We start from the raw sequence: 14,033 nt of genomic DNA, 5'->3' as shown, positions 1-14,033 counted from the left end.
GCAGAGGTCAGCCTGGTCCGCCAGGCGCTCTGGCCAGAGGAGGTTCCTTCCCGGATCGTAGGTGGAACTGGCTAATCCCAAAGGCAGAGGCTTTTAAAGTCCGGGGAGCAACAGGGCTTCCCCAGCCCTCCAGCCAATCCGTTGGCCGGCGAAGGAGTCCCTGGGAAATCCAGCGGGCACCCGGGAAAGTCGGCCCGACGGCAAGACCGCGCGATTGACCGTCGATCCTCCCTCTTCTGGGTCTCGGCTCAGACTCGGGGAAGTCCCAATCGGGCCCGTTTGAGATCGCTGGGGAGCGCAGGGGTACCAAGAAAGCGCGAAGGGGCGTCGCGGTTGGAATCCCAGGGACTTCCAGTCGAGTTATTCCCGAGCCAAGAGAAGGAGCGTTTGTAGCGGAGACCTGCACCCCTCCGCCGGGCGGCGAATGGTCGGTGGATTAAAACAAAACAAGAGGCGTCCCGAATCCTTCTCTTGCAGAGGCGCCCAGAGAAACTCCTGCCAATGTCTGAGGCTACATCCCGAGGTCCAGCTCGCCCCGTCCAGCAGAACCGACTCCTTTGCAGAGAGAGATTGAACCAGCAACAGCCAAGGAAAGCAGAGAAACCTCGGGGCCGGGGGCTGGGAGAAGAAGGTTAATCCGGGCTCCTGCGTCGCTCTCCCAGCTCCGGCGCCTCTTTTACTGCAGCCCGCCGTCCGGCTGCCGTCTTCTGCGCTTCGCCCACGGCCTGCTGGATGGTCCCCGTCCAAAGAAAACGTCGGGCGGCGCTGCAAGGAGGAGAGCCGTTTCCTGGAGCGCCCGCCCAGAACTTTTCCGAGGCTGCCCGACTCGGCGCGCAGCTCTGGCAAGCAACAGCGCCGCCCAAACCAGCCGGAGTCCGGGCAGCTTTTGGTTTCCCCCCTCCCCAAGCGCCCCAGCCGCGGCCCCACAGACGTCTTCCTCCCCCCCTCCAGCCCCACTGTGCGTGTCAGGACCCCAGCTAGGCTGACCTCCGGGGCGGGGGAGGGCGCGGAATTAATGCCTTGGCATCGGTTGGCACTGGGAGCGCAACCCCGAAGCTGCTACGCCCTTCCTTCTTGGAGAGGTTTGGGCTCCAAACCGTCCGTTTCCCTGCGCCTTTGAGGTTTCCAAGATCCCCCCACGGCCCACCCCCGCCCCCGGTTGGCCAGGGTGAAACTCCCGCAACCGCGAGGACTTGAGGAGGCCAGGGAAGCCGACCGGGCACAGAAGCGAGGTTAGGTGGAGAGCCGAGACAGAAAAGAGCGGCGAGCGAGCGAGCCTTGGGCTCCTGCCTTACCTTGCTCAAGAAGACAGGCTGGGGAGGACTAGCGCTCCGCCGCCGCCCCCGGACTGCACCGAGGCGCCCGCGGTGCCCTTGGCCACTGCCCCGTCCCCTCTCCTGCTCCCTGATGCATCTGCCGCTTGCGCCCCGGCTGTTTCCACCCCCCGACGCCGAAAGGGGCTTCACTCCAGAAGGGGGGGCAGGCGCGCGCGTACCCCTCCCTCCCCTTTCCCCTCCCTCCCTCCCGCCCCCGAGTCGTCCCTCCTCCTTCTAGTCCAGCTGCAGGAATGCGGCGCGGTGGCCCCTCTCCGAGGCTCCGCCGCCGAATCTGGGAGTCATTAGCGCGGCCCCGGCAGGCAGGCAGGCAGGCGGGCGGCGCTTTCTCCCCCAGCGCCGCAGCAGCCCTGCAGCCCGGGCTCGGAATGGCTCCCGAGGGCTGCGCGCCTCGTCCCGGCTCCCTTGCCAAGACAAGCAGCCCCCAGGGCCCCCCCCCCAGGCCAGTCGAGCGGAGCCCACGGCAAGCAGCCTGGCGGTGGCGCCCCCCCAGGCCCCCCCCTCGGCTCTCCTGCACCGCCGCCGCCCCCCAGGTCCGCTCCTCGGCGGGTTCCCTTTCACTCGCCGCGCGGGAAGGGCAGCTACGCCGCGCGCTTTGGGCGCAGACCTCCAACCCTCCAGTCCCTGGCGCTTTCTCGTTGCTCTGCCTTGAGGCTCGCTTGGCAAGCTGCGCCGGGGCCTCCTGGCGCCGAGTCCGGCTGCAAAAGCTGGCGCCCCCTCCCCTCCTTCTCCCCCCCCCCCGCCCAGGTGCTTCCTCCTTCTCCCCCCCCCCCGGAGTGGTCCGCCATGGGAAGGTTTCCAGACTGAGAGGAAGCCGCAGCCCCTCCTCTTACCTCCCGGGGTCTTGCCCAACAAATAATCCTTTCGGGTTTCAAGGGGAAAGTTTGCAAAAAAGAGAGAGAAAAGGCTCCCGGTCTGTGCCTGGCCGGGCTCGCGCGGCGGCCCCCCGAAACCGCCTCTCGTAATTGATTCAAGGCTCGGCTCTCTCTCCTGCCCCAACGAATCGTTTGCTGGGAGTCAAGAGCTGTCAGGAAATGACACCCCCCCCCAGCGCCCCGCCTCCTCCAAAATAAGAGCCTCCCTCCTCCCAGCGCTGCTGCTCGGCGCTTACGCGGTAGGGGGGGGGGGCGGCCAGGCTCAGTATCCAGGGTCTTCATGGGGGGGGGGGGGGCGGAGAAGGGTGTGCATGGGGAGCGATGGGGGGAGAGCTTGACCATTTGGCGGGGACTGAAGAGGAGGAGGGGGGGCGATTCGCAAGGCGAAGAGTGGAGCCGACCCCCTCCCCACCCCCAATGGCCCCAAAGTTCTGAATGCAGCAGCCTGGGCTCCCTCCGACGGGGCGGTCAGCTCTGGTCCACCCGCGCCCTGGCGAGGAAGGGGCTGATGGACAGCGAGAGGGGACTTGGTTGGTTGCTGCCCTTTTGGGTCGAGGGGGTGGGGAGGGAAGCTAGAGGAGCCGGCCTGGCTGCAGCGCCCCCCCCCCCCGCCCGCCCCGAGTCACTCCGAAGCGTCCATGAAGGGAAAGCCAAGAAGCAGGGAGAGCCGGAGCGGGAAGGAGAGGACTCCTTTGTCGTCGTCGCGGGACGTCTGCCGGTCCCAGGAGGGTCTCTTGAGGATCTTCCGCAGACCACCCGCTAGGGAGAAGATGGGGAAGAGCGCCTTGCCCGTCTCAAACTGCCAGCAGCCGGTTCTGGATGCGTGGGATTGGAAGCGCGCTTTCCCTGGAGTGGAGGCTGGCCGGCCCCAATGAGACTTGCCCGGCCTGCTGGGGACGCCGTGGCTGGAGAACCCCGTGAGCGGGACAGACCCGCTGGGTGCCGGGCTGTGCCCCTGGATACGTGCTGAGGCGCCTTCCTGGCTCAGCCTTTTCGGTCCAGTTCGGGGGCAACGAAGCCGGGAGAGCGCAGCCGGTGGAGGATTTGGGTGCTGTTCCTCTTCGGAGGCCAAGGGGGCAGTGTCGCTCCAGGAAAGAGCGAGCGAGAGAGAGCGCTATGGGGGGGGGGCGAGGGGGGCCCTTTAGCAATCGGATCCATTTCCAAGCGCGCTTGGAGGACTTCAGCAAAAGCCCCCAGGATCCCGGCGCCGCGCGGGAGTTTCCCAAGCCTTCCTCTTCCCTTGCTCTTCTTCTCCCTCTTTGCCAATTGCGCAGGGACGTCGGTCCTTTAAGCCGACCCGATGCGGCAGCGTGTCCGTCCCCTCCCCCCCCCCCCACCAGGCTTATCCCGAGGGCCTTGCGGGCGCCCTTGGGACAGTCTCAGCTGCCGCACCTGCTTCAAGCAGTCGAGAGGAGAGACGAGAGCGGGGCTTCCGGCGCTGGAGGCGGAGGGGCCACGCTTTGCCTGGCGTTTCCTACCGGGAGACTGGAGGTGGGAGCTTGAGCGCCGCCGACCTCTGATCCCTGGTGGTCCAAACATGGGCAGGGGGCGCCTCGTCCCACCCCGGCTTTCCCTGTGCCAAACGCGCGTGTGCAGCCTGCCCTGCGGCTAGCCAAACTAGGCGATTGCCTAGGGCGCCAGTCTTCTGGGGTACCGAATTAGGTGCTCCATGAATGACTCTGCGCCGTTATTTGGGGAGGGGAGGGGGGAGAGAAGTTCGCCTTGCCTAGGGAACCAGACAGTCTACGGCTGGCCCTATGGTGTGTGCCGCTGGGGGTCTGAAATCGGGGTCTGCTGACTGAGGCCAGATGGAAATGCTAAGGGGAGGGGCAGACCCCGGGGCTGGGCGGGCATGAGCTCCGAGGAGCTGGTAGCCAAGTCAAAGGCCGTGTAGCCCCATCGCCTTCACGCCGAGGATGCCCACCGGCCGGCTGTCCTCTGTAGGTCCGCGTGGCGCCTGCAAGCTCTTCGCCCGGTCTCCTTCAGCATCTTCCAACTGGGCCCAGCCGCCCGCCGCCCCTCGCCTATTACTTCCACATGTGGCTGCAGGAAAGCAGCGGAGGCCAAGCCTCGGAACAGCCCCCTGGTTTGGAAGGCGGGCAGGATACCGTAATGCTTGGAGAGGGGCGGCGAGGCGCAGCGAAAGGAGGAGGGGGAACCCCCAGGACGAAGGCACCTACGACATTGCTGGCGATTCTTGCGGCTGAATGGCTAATCCGGGGGATACGGGTCGATGTTATGCATGGAAGGGGAGAAGGTGGAATCCGAGGAAGCAGATGACTTTCGAGGCTAGCCAGCGATTTCCAGATCCCCCCCCCCCACACCGCGGCGTTTGGAGTGGGACCCCCGCCAACGAGCCGGGAAAGGGGGGAGGGGATGGCACCCCCACATCTGACACGCCAGGTGAAAAAGCGGGGCTCAAGAGGAGAGTGGGGTGAGAAGAGCTGGGAGCAGCGTTCCCTCTAAACTGAGTGGGCGTGAGCTAGCGCACAGATTTTTAGCCTCCAGCTCACACCTTTTTGTCTTCGCTCCGGAAGGATGACCCCAGAGCAGGCTAATTGATGCTCACCCCTTGAACGCCAGCAGCTCACAAAGTAGAATTTTTGTTCACAAGAGGGAACGTTGGCTGCGAGCAGGGCCCCTGCGCTGGAACGCCGATCTGCTTTTTGAAAAACCTGTTGGCGATGGCAGCACATCTGCAAGGGGTCAGCCGCAGCCGTCGGACTCCGCGGCTTTGAGCCGTTCAAGTCTCCCCCTCCCCCGGGGACAAACCAAACCGGCTTCCCCCCAAGGGGCTGCTTTCTGCCAGAGCAGGGGGCGCTCTGAAGATCGTCAACGTGTCATGTTGGGGAGGGGGGAGGGAGAGGAGACGACGGTCCCTCCCCCCCCCCCCCCCCAGTCCCCGGGAAGATAAAGCTTGGAAACTGATAAAGGCGAGTGTTGTGGCAGCAGCAGCAGCAGCAGCAGGCCTTCTTGTCCCGGCCAGATGTGGAGCCTGAGCTCTGGCAGAGGGGAGGGGAGGGAGGCCAGATAAGCAGGAGGGGAAGAGGGGAGGGGCGCCCGAGCCGGGAAGCAGCAAAGGCCGCTGCTGGTTGCAATTAGGGGGCCTGATTTGAATAATGCCTTTGTTGGGATCCTTAGCGAGGGGCTGCCGCGACTTTCCACGTGGGAGCTGCTGCTGGACCCACCGAGGACATCCCGGCCACGTCCCTCCTGCCTTTCGCAATCCCCCCTCCCCCCCCCCCCCCGCCTGGGCTGCAGCCTGCCTGCACTAGACCTTTCATCCGGGTTTAACTCTGTCCCCAAACTGACGCGTCCTACACTAGAACCAGAGAATCCAACTCTGTGATTCTCTGATTGCAGTGTAGAATGTCAGCTTGGGGACAGGGCTAAACCAGGACTAGAGGTCCAGTGCGGAATTGGAGAGTTCCTGCGTCCCACCCACTGCTAGCCTTGGCAAACGCCAGTCATCCCGCTTCTCTCTCCAACCCCCCACCCCCACCCCACTCCCCAAAGTTTGGAGAACTTGGAGAAGAGGGGACGTTCTCCAGCTCTCCTTTACCTTCGACGTTGAGGTCAACAGCTTCCCCATTAAGAATAATAAATGAAAGAGCTGGGGAGGAGGGTGTACAGCAGGGGTGGCCAACGGTAGCTCTCCAGATGTTTTTTTGCCTACAACTCCCATCAGCCCCAGCCAGCATGGCTGATGGCTGGGGCTGATGGGAGTTGTAGGCAAAAAAAAATCTGGAGAGCTACCGTTGGCCACCTCTGATATACAGCAACTAGAGCTGGGGAGGGGGATATACTGCCTGTCTTCTTCCTTCCCCCAAAGGATGCTCCAGAGAGGCCCCGAGAGCCCTTTGAACCCGGCCCGGTTGCTGTAAGATCCTACAAGATTGTGGGGCGGAAGAGAGCCGGGGTGCCGCCGTCCCTGTGTGGTCTTGGGAACCGGGCAAGGAAGATCTCTTGGCCAGAGCTCGCCACCCCCTTGGCGCTGCTGACATGCCTGCGGGGTGTTTGTTTTTTTCTTATCTGGGTAGCGGGGGGTGGGGGGGAGAGATTCACACCATCTGTGCCCTGGGGCGGTAGGCAGGAGGCTCCTGACCTGACCCAGCTGTCTGCACGCCATTTGCTAGGAGGGAGCGGACGCCACCCCACCGCACTGCAGTCGTGCCCCCCCCCGCCGCCCCAGCCCTCGGGGCCCGGCCTCCGTACCCCGGATCAGGCGGCTGGGGTGGTGCGGGCCCCAAGGGAAAGCGCAGCAGCAGCTTCCAGTTAGATGAACTGGAGGGGTCCGACACCTACCACGCAGGCAACCCCATAAAACCTCGCTCCCTGTCCCGCAATCGGGCGGAAGAGCGAGGGAGACAAAAGGGCGCTTTCACACACACTAAATAATGCACTTTCGATCCACTATCCATGCACTTTTACTATGTGAAATGGCAAAATCCACTTGCAAACGGTCATTGAAGTAGATTGAAACTTCATTACTTAGCATGTGCGAAAGCACTCCAAGCTACCTGGTCCAGCATCTCGAAATAAAACAAAAAGGAAACCTTTTTTTTCCCTCCACCGAACAAGGTCTGATGCACATTTAATTCTTCATTGGATTGCTTCTTTAGACCTGTTTTGTGACTTGCAATGTTTCCTACACCCCATTCAGAGCACACGTTTTTCCAGCAAAAAAGAAAAGAAAGGTAACCATCCTACAGGGGAAACGAAGCGTAGACCAGTGTACTCAGTCACTTGTGAAAAGCACCTCTCGTGTTCCTGTTGGGCTTGTCTGGGAGACTGCAGCGCTTGACTCACGAGGAAATGGAAACTGGTCTTCGTGTAGGAATTTCATATTGTTTTTCGATGCAGGGGAGACCAAACCGACCTACACGCATGCCTTTAGTGAAACACAGCTAAAGAGTCATGTGGAACAGCGTTGTGGTGCGACCGCGTGAAAGTTCTGTGTGCGGCAATGGATGTGCATGTGTGAATCAGAGCGACACTCTACACGCAAGTTGCGCACAGATTTCTAGGGCGGGGGGACATCCCACCACCAGGACATGTTGCCATCTTTAAAGCCCCCCTCTACCCGGCTTCTACTAAGGCAGCTGATCGATTCGGTAGGGAAATGAAGTAACTCATTTAGCACTGTGGTCACAGATAATGCACTTTCAATCGACTTTTAATGCACTTTCCAACTGGATTTTTCCAGGTCACGCAGTAAAATCAAATTGGAAACTGCATTGAAAGTGGATCGAAAGTGCACTGTTTAGTGTGTGTGATCACAACCGATAAGTCTCGTTTGAAAGGTCTGGATCCGGTCGGCAACTCGACGGGAAGTCTGTTAATTGATGCTACTGAAGTTTATTTGAAAGGCAACGTGGAGGAAAACATCGCCTGTCCCTCGTATCGAGAGGAAGTGGGTTGTTTGCATCATGAAGCCGATGTTTGCCTGCCCAGAGACACTGCCGTGTGCAGTCATGGATGGACTATGGGAGGTGGACCCGACTCACCCAGACCTCACCCATGCACCAGAACCAGCAACTTATGGGGAAATTTTGGGAGTCCAGCTTGCTAGACAGGTACAGCCAGATGAATAAACGCAGGCGAGATCGAAGTTTAAACCCTCTAATCTGCAAACAGCTCAAATTAATCTCTCCCCCCCGCCCCGCGCGCACACACACACACACACTGCTTTATGGCAAGATCCTTCGCAGTCCTTAAAGAAAAAACAGCACACTTCTTCCAGAAAGCGTTGTGTGGCGAAAGATTGGACCGGATTTTAAAAGGCTGCCCTGGAGCGATCCGCTAACGTAGAATCTTGCTAGGATGAAGTTTTCGTTGTTGCTATTTTGTTGTTTGCTTGTTTGTAACTTGGAGTTTCAATAGTACAGAAACGACTCCGATTTTGGCAGACTTCCTTGTTCTTTTTTTAAAAAACAACAACAGCCCTAACCCACAACAGATGATTCGCTGCATCAGGTTGATGATATTCATCAACCTCTGCATTTCTCCTCCTGGTGTGACCTCAACGCTGTGTAGGCGTAGGGTGGAACTAGATCGAAATCCCCCTCCCCCCCAAAAAAGAACCCGGACTCGAATTGGGACAGGACTTCTGGGGAAACAATATATTCCTTGGGAATGTGGTGGTGGTGGGGTGAGCTGTAGAAGCCCTTGCATCTTCCCAGAAATCCCTCCAACACCCCCTCCCCTTACATCACGATTGGCTGGTGACTTATGGCGGGATTTCTCATCTTTTCCGGCTCCACCTAGCCTGTCAGTTTTCTGTAAAGTGGTTGCGTTTAGCCATGGCTTCCGGCCTCTGTCTTCCTCCTAGGGATGCCAGCCTCCAGGTGGGACCTGGGGATCCCCTGGAATTACAGCTTATCTCCAGACTACAGAGATCAGGTCCCCTGGAGAAAATGAATGGTTTGGAGTCTTGGAGATGGGCTCTATAGCATTCTACCCCACTGAAATCCCTGCCCTTCCTGCTCCATCCCCAGATCTCCAGGAATTTCCCATTTGGGTCTGGCAACCCTACATCTCCTACTGGTGCCAGGGGCGACTTGGTAACCCTAGTTCCTACTCGTCAAAAAAGAGGGTGCTTTTTCAGTGGTGGCCCCTTTTTCTGGAAGCTCTCCTGGCTCCGTCCTTTACTGGAGGGACGGTGGCTCAGTGGTAGAGCATCTGCTTGGGAAGCAGAAGGTCCCAGGTTCAATCCCCGGCATCTCCAAAAAAAGGGTCCAGGCAAATAGGTGTGAAAAACCTCAGCTTGAGACCCTGGAGAGCTGCTGCCAGTCTGAGAAGACAATACTGACTTTGATGGACAAAGGGTCTGATTCAGTATAAGGCAGCTTCATATGTTCATACTGCCATTTAGGGTTTGGCTCCACCCCTTCGGTAGCCCCGCCCCCTTTTAGAGGGTGGTGCTCATCACCCCCTCTCAAAACCCTTGCCTGCTCTAAGCTTGGCTTTTCCAGACTTCGTTTTTGAAGAATGAGGCCTTCACAGCGCATCCACTGTACTATACCAGGGTATTTAGAGGGCTTTAGGGGTCGGAGAGAAGCAAACTCTCGAGGTTGGTGGAACCCCACGCCTCGAACTGGAGAGAAACATAGAATTATAGAGTTGGAAGGGATCTCCAGGGTCATCTAGTCCAACCCCCTTCACAATGCAGGGAGTTCACAAATACCCCCCCACACACACACACACACGTTCACTTTCAGCAACATTCCAGAATCCAGCCTTAACCCCGCCCCCACCCCCGGGGCAATGGCATTTAGGGAGCCCAGCAACAAGTCTCGAATAAAAGTTGGCTTCCCGGTCTATTAAAAACGAATAAGGGGGAAAAGTCACACGGGGCTGAGAGAGGCTGGCTGAGATCACACACGCGAAATAATGCACTTTCAACGGATTTTACCGCGTGAACTTGCAAAATCCAGTTGGAAAGTGCATGCAAGTGGATTGAAAGTGCATTATTTCGTGTGTGTGATCGCAGCCACTGCTGCTGGAACTGGAGCAAAGCGCTGGGCAGAAAGCCCCTAGCCCAAGCAAGTTTGGCCACCTCGGGTGTTTCAAAGTGTCCGCCTTTTCCTGCCTTCCTCCTCCTCCCCCCCCCCACTAGACCCTCCATATTGGCTCGAAGGAACAACCCACCCTGAGGGGGCCAGAGCAGTTGCATAGGCTCAAGAGCAGTCCTTTTCCTGGTGTTTGTGAGGCCGAGGGGCTTCAGCCAGCTCCACACTCAATCCTTAACCTTCCAGAGCGCGTCTGTGCTGACAAAATACCTTTCCCTGTCTTGCTCTGAGGCCTCACCTAGACGGTGAAAGTAGCACGTCTGGCTGCCATTCCCTCCCTCCCTCCCCAGGCTGTGAACTGAGCTCCCTTTTTGTTTTGACTGCAGCCCTGCGGAGAGGCGTTGCTGCTGCTGCCGCCGCCCTTCGCTCGCTTGTTGGGGCTGGCCTGCCCCTCCCCCTTCTCTCACCTCCCTGACACCACCCATTAATTTTTATGAAGGTGTTTAATTCGTAGAGGAAAGAGGAGGAGGGTGAAGGTGGGGAGGGGAAGGGGCTGACTGTATTGGTGGGGGGGGGGGGCTTCATCAGACAAGCCCCTCAGGCGGGCTGGAGTCTTTTGTCCCTGCTCGGTGGAAAGTCTGGCTTCAATTATGGTGGGCCATGTTCCAGTGGGTGGTTTTTCTTTTCTTTTTTTAAAATGCATTTATTTATTTATTTTGCCGCAAAGAGGCTTTGCGCTGTTTTCCCTCCTGAAACCCCTCTCCTTTCCAGTCTGCTGTACTTTCTGGAATGTGGCTCCGCAGTTAGGCAGCTGTTTAAAATCCAGGGGCAGTCGGCTGGTCTTTCTGTTCTGCAACGCATTTGACAGGCATGGCTGAGGAACTCTCTTGCTTTGATTCTAGCTCTCTCAGCTCTTTCTCAAAACCAGGGCATGGATGGAATAGTGAAAAGAAACCTCACGTTTACAATGTGCTGGCAACCTCCTGAACATCAACAATGAGGATTCCACCCCCCCTTCTGGTTCACAATGTGAAGCACTGCTTCCCTAAACCCATGCGGTCCTTTGGGAAGGTGTGAAAGGCTTCAGACTTGCAGCATACATCAAAGAAGGAGGGGGGAGACTTTCCCAGCTGATTTCTTGCAATCACAGTGGACCCACCAAGCAACACGTTGGTCTTTCCCTGGTAGCAGGAAATGGCTTGGAGATTTCTTCTTTGATCCACAGGCAAAAGATTGCTCTGAAGTGCAGGGAACACACCACTAAGCATCACATTTCACTCAGTAAATTTTCCAGTACCTTCAAACTAACATCTAACATCTAAGGATCCCTCTCCCCCAGAATCAGAGGCAAATGGGAACTTTGGTGCCTTACTGCTGCCTTCTGAGTAACCCCCACGCAGACAATACACCCTGTTTTTCTCACCAGTGTTAGCGGCCAAATGGTGGAAATGGAGCTCCGTTTAGAAAACCAACAAGTAAATCTACCTTATGTGTTTTTAAAACAAATGTGTGTGTGTACTATAAAATTAATAAATGAATATGTTGAAAATATTCAGAGGACATGACAATTTGTGGCTTTTCCATGAACTCTATGGAATACTGGTGACTTTGGTTAGATACAGCAGTGCTCTGTAGGATTAGACACAACGCTGTCTGTTACGTTTATCTAGTTCTCTGAAGAGTTTAGGTTAGCATACATGGTTCTCACTTCCTTCGTTCTATCCTGGCAAAAAATCCCCTGAGGTAAGCTAAGGTAAAGGAGAGACAGAGAGATTGGCTTCAGTGGCCAAGGGAGCATCACAGAAATGATTTGAACCTGAGTTTCTCTGCTCCTAGCATGGGGTAGCAGTTAGAGTATTGAATTTTGGGACCAGGGGAGACTTGGGCTGAAATCCTTGCTTGCCCTGAAACTTACTGGGTGACCCCAGGCCAGCCATTCTCTTGTAATCTAAGCTACCTCAGAGGGTTGTGATAATAAAATGGAGGAGGGAAAGAACTGTATATGCCACCTAGAGTTCCTTGAAGAAGGGTAATATGAAATTCATTAAATCTAGTTCAACACTTAACTACTGTCGCTATCTTTTTCTCACCCTGGAAATACAAGAAATCAAAGCCTTCCTTCTTCAGTTCTCCACCACCCACAGGGGAAGAGGACCACAATGAAAGTTTTCTGTATAGTTGGAAAGTTCACAGGCTCTTTCAGCAACAGCCTTAAAAATAGCGCTTGCCTTCTTAGTGCTTCTCTTCTTCCATAGGTCACAATACCTTCTATACTGTGCTTCTGCTGCTGGAGATGGATAATTTCAGATGGTAGCCATGGTAAAACCTTGTTGATCTCTAAGATGTTCGTGGACTCAAATATTACTGGGGAGGGATGGTGGCTCAGTGGTAGAGCATCTGCTTGGGAAGCAGAAGGTCCCAGGTTCAACCCCTGGCATCTCCAAAAAAGGGTCCAGGCAAATAGGTATGAAAAACCTCAACTTGAGACCCTGGAGAGCCGCTGCCAGTCTGAGAAGACAATACTGACTTTGATGGACCAAGGGTCTGGTTCAGTATAAGGCAGCTTCATATGGATATGTGGGTGACAAAGATGTTTTCACTGTAACATAAACATTCCTGCTTTTTTGTTCCTGAAGCAATTACCCACATGCTTATAGGATTTTCAGTCTGTGAACTGGGACTTTTTTTTTCTGGGGGAACACAGTGGAATAAAGTTTTTGTGGAAACAAAATTCTCTTTGTGGAAACAAAATTCTCAGAAAACATTTAAAAGTTCATAAGAGGCACCAGTTTGTGCAATGTCTCCATTTTCCTCTTGAGAGTTCCGGCACGTCTTTTTCCAGAAAAAAAGCCCTGCTGTGAATACCATGGTAATAACATCTGTTGCACATAAATGCTGCCCAGTGTATTGACTGATAGAGCCCCATCGGTGGTGATGGACATAATACCAAGAAGACAGGTCCTCCTGATCTTGTTGCAATCAAAATTTGACAAGAGTGGAGAGACAAGAGACAGGGAAAGAAGACATAGGGTGAGAAGAAAATATGCACTTGGTTCATTTTCTTACCAAGGCTTAGTCTGAGTTGGGGAATGAGAATTTCTGGGTTGTGTAACAAAAAATTTACAGGAAAGTGCTTTGCAAAAGTTTTCAGTCCCCTTTAGCTTCTGGGGTACCTAGCCTTGGCTTTTCCCCTCTAGTTGCTCTGCATCTTCTTCTGATGCTGCTGCACTTCTCTGCATCTCCCCTCCCCTCCTTTTACTTGCATTACTTTAGTCGGGGGTCTGCATTTTTAATAGTGTGAGGGGGCAATTAGCACCTTCTGTTTGCTAAACAAAAGGAGGACACTGATTACTTTTCTGAAATCACAGCTCGGAGGGGATGGATTAGTGGTGAGTAAGTGGGTAAAAAGGCATAATTTGTTTTATCAGGGCTAAGCAAGGGACATACAAGAATGTGGGGATAGCACTGGAGGGATATTAGCGGCAGTGCTGCTTGCTAGAAGAGTTGTTTTTCTGCACAGAAGCAGCAGGCGAGAACAACCTCAGCCAATGGTAGAATAATTATTCGTAGAAGTATGCAGTATGGAAAACAGTGCAAATCAGGAGCCATCTCACCCAAAGAGGCTGAAGTTGGTTCCTTATTCCCAGTTCCTTATTCATTCCTTATTTAGGGCATTTATTTTTTTTGTTATTTTATTTGGTCGATTTATATTCCACCCTTTCCCATACGAGCTCAGGGCGGATCACAGTCATGGTAAAACAGTTAAAATACAACAATAACTTAATAACATACAAATAAAAACATAACTCAAAAATATACACAGGCGGGCAGGCACATATCTCAGGTGAAACCATAATTTTTCGGCTCATGGATATGATAAGGGGTTAAAATAGTTATCACAGAAGTTACCAGAGGAGTAAAATTTGCTATTATTCTAGGGCAGAGGCAAAACAGCAATTGAGGCTGCACTTCTGATGATGGCGCAATCCTCATTCCAAAAGGCATCCAGGAGTCTCAGGCATGACCTGAGTAGAGTGGGGGTGGGGATCTTAATCCCCTCCTTTTGTTTTGACACCATACTTTGACAGGACAGATAGAGGGATGTTTGTTCTGACAGGATAAACATTGGGAAGAGCATGTAAGTGAAGCTTCCAGTCTTGTTCTTCCCATCGGAGACTAGAAACTCCCTCCATTGTGAGGACAAAAGACTAGAAAAGACAGGAGGGCACCAAATCTCAACCATCATTTGCATTAAGCCTGACAAGGCTAGGCAGCTCCTGTGCTGACGTGCTCACACTGCTGCTTTCTCTGGC

Source organism: Heteronotia binoei, chromosome 9 (genome assembly GCF_032191835.1).
Source record: "Heteronotia binoei isolate CCM8104 ecotype False Entrance Well chromosome 9, APGP_CSIRO_Hbin_v1, whole genome shotgun sequence".
Lineage (NCBI taxonomy): Eukaryota > Metazoa > Chordata > Lepidosauria > Squamata > Gekkonidae > Heteronotia > Heteronotia binoei.
The sequence above is the reverse complement of the archived record's forward strand: the minus strand, read 5'-3'. Positions refer to the sequence as shown.